Consider the following 9,676-nt stretch of genomic DNA (forward strand, 5'->3'; position numbering starts at 1 on the left):
TCTCTCTCTCTCTCTCTCTCTCTCTCTCTCTCTCTCTCTCTCTCTCTCTCTCTCTCTTCATTTCCTTCCTCCTTTTTTCACCTTGCCAGGCAGGTGCTGTGTCACTGAGCTATCTCCTGAGCCTTTGCTTGGCTGATTTGTATTCAGTAATCTACAATTATACTACAGGGGCACCTGCTTGGGCAAACTCAGCCAGGCATGGGGGACTGTGGTTTGATCCCCAGCTCCCCATGCCTTACCAGACCCACTCTTAAGGCAGCCTGAACCAGCCAAAAACAAAACAAAACAAAACAAACCTACAATTATAGTACAACCAATTGTAGGACAGATCCCTTATGGGTATTACCACAAACGTAAGAGAAAGAAGTGTTGTCAAAGATATGGAGAAATTAAACCCTTCTATGCTGTTAAAGGGAATGAAAACTGGTATAGCCATTATGAAGAACAGTATAGAGGTTCCTCAAATAATTCTAAAAAATAAAACTGTCAAATGATCCAGTAATTCCACTTTGGGTACATATTTTTTGACAGTTAAACTAGATGATCATCTTCACTGGCTTTTGAGCTGACCAGTAATTACTAGGTAATTAGTAAAGCACACTTCTGGGTGGATCATGGATACACAGATTGCAGACTACATATCTGGCCCCTGGCTCTGTTCTCTTTGGCCCTGTTCCCATGCTGTTTCCTTGCCAGGATGGACTGAACAACTTTGTTCTGCCACAATCTTCTGCCACAATATTTGAACATTGGTACTAGCCAATCTTATACTAAATTATTAGAAACTGTGAATCAAAAAAAAAAAAACCCTTCCTCTTTTGTGTTATGAATGTCCGGCAATTGATCCTGTTGTGGTTTATCTCTATGTGTTCCCCCAAAGCATCATGCAGTCATGGGGAAGACTTCTAGAGTTCGTGATTAGCTAATGATCCACTGGGATTGTGGGTGATTCAAGGCTGGGATTATGGGTCTGAGTACTGCTGGGATTATGGGTGTGAGTGCTACACCAAACCTGGGGTGGATAACCCAAATGCAATTTAAGAGAGACAGTCTTGCTCTCTGTTGCCATTGTTGCTGCTACTCCTCCATCTTGCTCTCTGCTCTTTGCCACCACCATGAAAGGTTACTCTGCCTTGGAGCCAGTTGAGTGTGGACTGAAACCTCCAGTAACTGTGAGCTAAATAAACCATTCCTGCCTTCATTTTGGGTGTTGGGTATTTGTCTCAGCAATGAGAAGAGTAACTGAGACAGATCCCAATGCAGAAAAGCTGACCGAGGCAATATTCAAATGAAATGAAACTAGTATCCTGAAGAGACATCTATACTTCCATGTTTATTACACAATACCCAAGATACAGAAATAGCCTAGGTGTCCATCAGTGCTTGAATGGATGAAGAAAATGTATTCTGTACACACAATGGAGTATCATTTAACCATAAAATACTCCATTTAAAAAATATGGATGCATCTTGTAGCCAATGATATGAAGCTAAGTCAAATAACCCAGGCAAACAAAAGCAAATACTGTATGATCTAATTTGCATGTCAAATCTAAAAAAGTTGAAGTGAGGTTTGAAAGTGAGGTGTGGAAACAATCTCAGGAAGAGGGAAAGTGGAAGGGTGGGAAAATACTGGTCACAGAATATAGAATTTCAGTTACAAGATGAGTGAGTTTGGGGAACATATTTTAAACATGGTGATTATACCTAATAGCACTGTACTGTTTATTTGAAAATTGATAAGAAAAATAAATCTTAAATGTTCTCATTCTTCCCCACAAAAATGATAGTATGACGGTGATAGACACTTTAATTTGAATGTAACAATCAGAACATGATGGGTAGCAAACCACCATGCTGTATAACTTCATTGTCCAACTTTTATTTGTCAATTAAATATTTTAAAACAAAAATTAAATCTCAGTTTTCTAAACCATAGACTTTTTAAAAATGAAAAGTACTCTATCAGAGACAAGTCAAACCTGACTTAGCTATCAGGAGCAATGGCTTCATCCATGCATTTACTTTAAGGTCTAAAGTGAGGTTTTAATAAATTTATGCTCTGATACACACATTCATAACCCAAGTAATTGCTGTCTGGGTTGCTGCCTTCCTGGCATGGCTCAGCACTCTTCATCTCCCTTAGGGTCTCTATGAAGGCGGAATGCACACTTATTACTACTTAGGACGCTCTTTGCCCTGGGCACTTTCTCCTCAAATACCAAAATGTTATCTATCAAAGTGTGAGTAGGTCAACCTGCTATCTGCCATCTCTGTGTTAGGCTTATTTTCATCAATACATTAAAAGATAAATCATCAGTTGAAAATCACCATACTCCAATGCAAATAGAGTGAGCACTCATTAATTTAGACTGCACTAATTCTGAGTCAATGATTATTATTCATAAATGGTAAAATACTTTAAGTAAAAAATGGGGCATTATGCCTTTCTCTTTGAATTTCACTTTGCTCAGGGGAAAAGTAAATCTAGTATCCACATGTCAGTAGCAATTTCAAAAGAAGGATTGACCTCATGAAATTAAAGATTTATCTAATATAGGTTAGAATTCAGTAATTTTTTGGTGTGGTAAGGGATTCTGATATTTGATATATTATGGTATAATAGTACAATTTATTACTTGGTTGATAGTAGGTACCATCCTTGAAAATAATGGAACCACTTCTTTAAAATTGATGTAACAGATTAAAATTTTTTACTGCCAGCTGCATTTTAAATTCCTTGAGTTGAAAGATCATGCATTTTATATTTTTGGTGTACCTATACTTTCTCATACCTGACTCCTTGTGAGACTCTGAAAGCTGTCTTACATGTAAGAAGTGTTAGTAAAACTTTTGTCTTAAGTATTGTGGGATTTGATTATTCTGAACATGTGAAATAGAATCAATTTAGAATTTCAAGGTTGCTCTTTTTTTTTTTTTTTTTTTCCGGAATCAGGGATTGAACTCAAGCCCTTACACTTGCCAGGGAAGTGCTCAAGTTTGCTCTTGTAGCTCCTATATATCTAGATTTGGAAACCTTTTCAGTAAATTATGCGAAGATGGAATCAGGATTATCTGCAAGTGATAATACTGTTGAACAAAATGGCCTAAGCAAAGAAGAAAATTTATTATTTCTCATTCCAAAAAGTTGGGAAGAGAATGGAAAAATGTTGATTATATTACAAGCTCACTGGTAACATTAGGAACCGTTTTTTACTCTGGCAGCTACAGACTTACCTCGCTCACTCTTGAAAGACAGCTTCATGGGCAACAAAGGCAAAGCAAGAGGCATTACAGTCCCTAACTTGAAATTATGGTACAGAGCTATTGTGATGAAATCAGCATGGTTCTGGCAAAAAAAAAAAAAAAAAAAAAAAAAAAAAAAAAGGCCTGAGGATCAGTGAAACAGATTAGAAGATAAAGATACAACTACAAATGCACTCAGCCACCTTATCTTTGACAAAGGGGCAAAATGTGTTCACTGAAATAACAACAGCCTCTTTAATAAATGGTGCTGAAAAAACTGGCTTTCCATATGCCAAAGGCTAAAACTAAATCCTATCACCCTGTACTAAACTGCAGTAAAAAATGGATCAAACATTTAAATATCAAAATAGAAACACTAACCCTACTGGAGGAGAAAGTAGGTAGAAATCTTAAAGATATAAGCATAGGCAGAGAGTTCATGAACAAAAATCAAATTGCACAGGAAATACTTCAAAAAATCATCAACTCAGATCTCATTATTTTGAAAAATTTTTGCATGCAAAAAGAAATCACCAACAGTAAAAAGAAAGCCCACAAATTAGGAAAAATTTTAGCCAACTGTCCCTCAGACCAAGGACTTTTATCTAGAATATATAAACACTTGGGGCTGGGGAGATGGCTCAGTGGTCTAAAGCACCTTCTTAGAACAAGCTTAGCAAAGCACAGGGACTGCGGTTCAATCCCCCAGCACCACATGCCAGCCAGCCCCGCCCCCTGGTGGGCTGAGCTGGCCACACACACACACACACACACACACACACACACACACACACACACACATAAATAAATAAATAAATATTAAAAAAATTATTTAGAATATATAAACACTTAAAAAAATCAGGCCCCCAAAATTCAAAGACCCAATCCAGAAATGGGCATTTGAGATGAATATATTCTTCTCCCATGAAGAAATACAAATGGTAAGTAAATTTATGAAAAAAAATCAACATCATTGGTCATTCAAGAAATGCAAATTAAGGGCCAGCCAAATAGCTCAGTGGATTAAAGCACCTGATTAGGCATAGCAGGGGCCAGGAGTTTGATTCCCAGGCCTGCTGTGCCAGCCCTGACCCCATGGTGCACTGAGACAGTGATTGAGACTGGGCATGGTGACGCACCCCTGTAATCCCAGCACTTGAGAAGCTATAAACAGGAGGGTCACTATTAGTCTGATCTATGCAGTGAGACCCTGTATACCCTGTACACCCTGTCTTAAATACAGAAAAAAAAGAAATGCAAATTAAAGCAACACTAAGATTCTGTCTCACCCCGGGAAGAATGGCTATTCTTAAGAAGTCAACCAATAACAAATGCTGGAGGAATTATGGGGGAAAAGGAACCCTTCTCCACTATTGGTAGTAGTATAAATTGGTATAACCACTGTGGGAATCAGTGTGGAGACTCTTCAGAAACTAGGATTAGAGGTTCCATTGAACCTCCTGAGTATTTTTCCAGAAGAACTGAAAACACCATCCACAGTGATATATGTGCACCCATGTTTATAACAGTGCAATTTGTCATAGCTAGATCTTGAAAACAACCCAAATGCCCATGAACTGAGAAATGGATGAAAAAGATGTGGTATTTTTATATAATAGAGTATTCCTCATCTATAAAAAAGATAAACTCAAGACTTCTATAGGTAAATGGATGCAACAAGAGATCACACTCATAAGTAAAACAAATCAGACCTGCAGGTGTAAACATTGTATTGTCTCCTAGTGTAAGAACCTGAAAGAGTAAATAAAATCTGAAAAGTACAATAAATACTGTGAAAGGGAAAGAAACTGTTCAAACTGAAGGAACAACTGAGGTGAAGGAAAGCAGAAAAGAAAGAAGAGAAAAAGAAATACACACACATATACATACAGGGTAGTTTGGATAATTGCACTGCTGATTTCTTCTGGTTTACTGAAAGGAGCAGTTGATGCTTAACCTCTTATCTCTCCTTTTAAATATTTTTTATAGTTTTTGATCAATTTTGCATGCAACATTTATATCTGGTAATCTGAGCAACAACTTGAAGACAATAACATGTAATATAGCAACCATTATTGAATTCCTGTAATTTAATTTTGTTTTGTGAAATTATGCATCATTTTTAATTTTTACTATGTTTTAGTTTCTTTATAAACAAAGACTAAAAAAAGAAAGTTTTGATAGTCACCTCAAATATTCTTATATCTCAGTGTTCCTAGACCAGAGAAAGAGACAGAGGGGCCAGAACCTTTTTTTTTTTTTTTTTTTGTCCTTTTCCAGAGGCTCCACAACAGTTCCCTTTAGATTCCATTCCTTAAAATAATTGAGGAAGGGGATATGTATTTATTGATAAATACATAGCAAATAAGATTCACTGTTAGGCCACAGAATGGTCTAACTTCTGTGGAACAATTGGTTGCCCCAAATATGAACAGATTTGGTACCTTTGCCCAAAAAGAGGTGATGTCTTACTCCAATCTGTGCTGCTCTACCAGAATACCAGAGACTGGCATTTCTTTCTTTATAAAGAAAATGACTTTTTCCTCATGATTCTGGAAGCTGGAAAGTCACATATGGATTGGATCTTCTTGCTAAGTCATAATAGGACAGAAGCATTGCATAGCAAAAGATAGCAAGAGAGGGATAAACTCACGTACCAAAACTACTGTCATGATAATAAACCCACTCTTGTGGTGCCACATTACTCCTTTCATGAGGCACATTAATTTCTCATGATCTAATCACATCTTAAAAGTCCCTCCTCTCAGCACTTAAGATAGGCATTCATTTTCTAGCACATGCATTTCGGAGGATGCCCTCAGCCCACAGCAACTGGGTAATGAGTATCTGTGGCAACATCTGCCATAAGTAAAATGCCTTCTTGGGGAAAACCAAATAGATAACATGCAGCTTTGTATTTTCTCTGTTTTTTTCCTTTGCCTTCTTTACTTGGTAAGACTAGCCCATGCTTCTCTTGGTGGCACCAAGTTCCTTCTCTTGATAACATGACCTTGCTTTTGCTCAGGTACAGGTGGTGATATGCTAAAACAAAAAAGGTGATTTCTGTTCTAGGGAATGATGAACAGCAAAGGTTTAGATATGTTTTCCCCAAAGCTCAGAATGTGTTAGAGACCTAGTCGCCTATTGTTTTAGTGTTGGAACTTAGGGCCTCCAGGGGGGTGTTTAGGTCATGAAGGCTCTGCCTGTGGATTCATGAGACTCTACTGTCACCACATTCCAATTCCAATTGCCAATGAAGAAACAGTTTAAGGATGTTTATGTGACCCAGTTAGGTTCATAGCAATGGAAGAGAAGTTCATTTGAGGGACTACTTGGAAAGATTTTCTTACCCAATAGACATGAGACAAGCAAGAAGTCTGCCATCCCATTTGCTTTCTGCCTGGGGCCTTGACTGTATGAAGGTTTGGTGCTCAGAGTTACTGCAGCCACCTTACGTCCTTGAGCAAAACTTCTCAACACACTGAATGGCAGGTCAAAAAATCAGAAAAAGCCTGAGAACAACTGAATAAACCCTAGGGATGCTTACCTCCAGATTTCTTTGTAGGTTTGATGACAAATGAGCCATGTTTACATGGGTATTGCTATCTGTTTCCTAAAGCACCATGGTAGATAATCAGCTTTCTTTCTAGGAAAGCATGAAAGCCACTTGTTGTGATATATGCACATAAAGAATATAAAAAATCTATTTTTTCTTTTTTAAAAATGATAGCAAAAGTCTATCTCAGATAAAAAGATAAACAGAAAATATGTGTCCACATAAGTGAAGTTCAATAAATATTCATTCGAAAGTGAATACATTTTCTATAGGTTATTCTAATAATTTTCTTAAGAAATGTAATTTTTGCATATTATATCCAGTAGTATCTCTTTGACATTTGAAGAACCTGTTTGTATAAACCCTCCCTAGAAATTGCATCACCACACATTTTCCTGATGCTTTAGGATCTTAGATCTTCCTAGGAAGCATTACTTTCAATTTCCCTGACTTGTCCTTCATCAGTTATTAACTTGTAACTTTTATTGTTAGCAGGTAGCTAGCTATGAAGTGTTTTTCCAAAAACACGTTCTTATATTATCTTCCCTTCATAGTCATTCAACATATAAGCCAGTTTAAATTTGTCCCCATATTATTTCAAAAACATTTTTAACTTAAAAAGAAAAATGATTTTTAGTCTATGAACTATTTGAAATACAAAACAAAGTCCAGAAAGTTACATGACAAATAGCCATATACTCAATACACCGAATCATGCATTCACCTTAAACTCAAATTTAATTTATAACAACATGTAGCCATGTTTACTTACAGATAAGGTTTAGATTCTTCTCCATTTCTTGCCCCTTACTTCCCAGAGGTGACAACTGTCTCAGTGATGTTGATGGCAACAATAATGATGGCGATGATAGTCACAAATACATTATACGCCTGGCATTATTTTAAACACTTTACTTATGTCAGCTCTTAATGTCCGCAGCAGATCCTGTTATTTTCCCCCCATTTTTATAGGTAAGGAATGGAGGAAGGATTAACTCAGTAACCTTTTCAAGGCTCCACAGCTGGTAACTGCTACAGTTCATGTCTAGATGGCATTGAAATCCCCAGGCAATCATGGGGTAGGGGAGGCTTTTTAAGAGGTGGCTGGACCTAGAGTGTATGATGCTAGGACTAAGAGTGTGTTATTACTAAATCAGTCAGCTGATTGGTGTGACATCTGCCCTAAGCCAGGTAACCTGGATAGAATACAGAAGGGGCAGGGCTGGCCAGATAGCTCAGTGGATTACAGCGCCTGCTTAGGCAGAAGCAGGAACCAAGGGGTTCAATCAACAGTGAGCCATCCCCGGAGTGCACTGAGATGGTGATTGAGACTGGGCGTGGTGGTGAGCGCCTGTAATCCCAGCACGTGGAGGCTGAAAACAGGAATATCATTGCAAGCCCAATCTGTGTAGTGAGATCCTGCAGACCCTATACTAAATACATGAAAAAAAAAAAAAAAAAAAAAGAATACAGAAGGGGCTGAAAGAAGCTGCTCTTGTCACTTGTAGCATGGGGCCTTTTGCCTGCCATGAACTGTTTCTTCTTTTTGATGCCCACTCCTCTATGCCACCCTGCCTTGGAGCCAGCCACTTGTGGACTGAAATATCCATGAACTATGAACCAAATAAACCTCTGCTTCTTTGACTTTGCGTGTTTTGTCTCAGATACAAGAAAAGTAATTAAGACCATAGCAGTCATAGGATATAACCTTAGTGCTATGGTTTGAATATGTTTTTACCCAAATTATATTTATATTTATTTGGACTTTCTTTTTATTTGAATTTTTCTCTTGCCTGCTTTTTAAAGGAATCCTATTATGGTCTGATTAAATAAAGTCAGTTACATGGGTCATAAACACCTCCCCACAGTAGTTATCAATCTACATTTTATTGTTGTCTTGATTCAGAGCAGTTCTTAGTTTAACAAAGTTGCTGTTTTAGTATTTTCTTTTCTTAATATTGTTTATATTTGTAACATTGGGAGTATATGGTGGGACTTAGATATCATTAGGCTATTCTGTATTTTATTCATCAGTTATATTTTCCACACTTAGGTGATTATTTAATGCATGTTGAAAGATAGTTACCAACTCTTACTTTCTTTTATATAAATGAATATACCTGTATTTTAAAATACTATGAGGTTTGCAATCTATCAGTCACTTTGAACATAGCCCTATAATATTACAAAGAACATCACTTATTGCATGCATCTTTTTTTCTTTTTTTATTACTTAAGTTTATTGGTATATTTTAAGTGCACATATTAATCACATTCATCATAGGGAATTTGTACCTGTATATCTTCATTCTTTTTTTTCCCCTTCCCCTCCCCTGAACCCCTCTTTCCGTCCTTGTTTAAAAAAGCTTTATTTCAATTTCTTTCTTTTCTTGTTTTTTTTTTCTTTTCCCTTCCTTTGTCTGCTTTTTCCCTTCCCTAGTTCCTCTTCCCATTTGAACATTTTCTTCCTATATCCCAATATCTATTATACATTTTGGTCCTTATTTATATTTTTGGTTTCTCACACCAGAGAAACAATGCAGTATTTACATATGTGTCATGTTCATTTTAATTAAAATTATGGTCTCAAGGTGCTGATAAATTTCTTTCCTGGAAGATAAGGTGTTTATCTCTCATCTTACTGCAGATTGTATCCTTCTTCTGTTTACTTTTGCATTTTTTTTTAACTTTAATTTTTTAATTTTTATTTTTTTCCATAATTTTATTGAGAAACAAATAGCAATGGGACAGTTTCAAACCAAATTGGTAGGACAGTTTCAATAATTAACACATTGCATACATTCTTCCTAGTGGAAGTAAAGCCATGCTGTTATGCTGAACAGTAGGGGACTCAGGTCAACAATTTCTGACATT

The sequence above is a fragment of the Octodon degus genome, unplaced genomic scaffold (genome assembly GCF_000260255.1).
Source record: "Octodon degus isolate 3935 unplaced genomic scaffold, OctDeg1.0 scaffold00253, whole genome shotgun sequence".
Taxonomy (NCBI): domain Eukaryota; kingdom Metazoa; phylum Chordata; class Mammalia; order Rodentia; family Octodontidae; genus Octodon; species Octodon degus.